Source organism: Colobus angolensis, unplaced genomic scaffold (genome assembly GCF_000951035.1).
Source record: "Colobus angolensis palliatus isolate OR3802 unplaced genomic scaffold, Cang.pa_1.0 Scaffold807, whole genome shotgun sequence".
NCBI lineage: Eukaryota > Metazoa > Chordata > Mammalia > Primates > Cercopithecidae > Colobus > Colobus angolensis.
The window spans coordinates 104,964-105,620 of record NW_012121899.1 but is presented as its reverse complement, the minus strand read 5'-3'; positions in this window follow the sequence as shown (position 1 = coordinate 105,620).

Below are 657 nucleotides of genomic sequence, written 5' to 3'. Positions count from 1 at the left end.
AAACTAAAGTTTCCCAGAAAACAGTTTTCCCAGTACTACCGAAACCTCCTTGTCGAGACACATCTCTAGATAGAAAAGGAAAAAAGGGCAATAGAAGCAATTGTGCAATACGTTCCTCTAGGCGCATAAATTGTGAGACTTCTACCATAATAAGGATTTCATATCAATAATTCCTGGGACCACCATTAACCCCTGCATAGCGCTGCTGCTTCGACCTAACAAAAGTCCTATGTGTCCCTTTGGCAAAGGACCATTCCTCCATTAGGAGATAAAGTATAAGGCTGGACAATAGCTAGGTCAGCAGCGGCACTCTGCTTAGTGGCAGCATAAAGCTGAGAAACTGGGGTAGGGTAAGATTTCTTTAAGGAGGACTCAAGGTCCTTCCTTGATGTTGTAAGCCGCTGCTCACTGGGTACTGGGGTAGGCCTGCATTGTAGTTGTTGGGGCCCCAAGCCTGCGGGCCCCAGCTCCCGTTTCCCGAGAGGGGTAATGATACATTCCCACCTTTATCAGTTTTTGAATGGCATTCATTGGTCCAATATCGACCCTTGCCACATCGTTTACACATATCAGATGGTAACCTTTTTTCTTTTCTTTTCTTTTTTTTTTTTTTTTGTAAGCCGCTGCTCACTGGGTACTGGGGTAGGCCTGCATTGT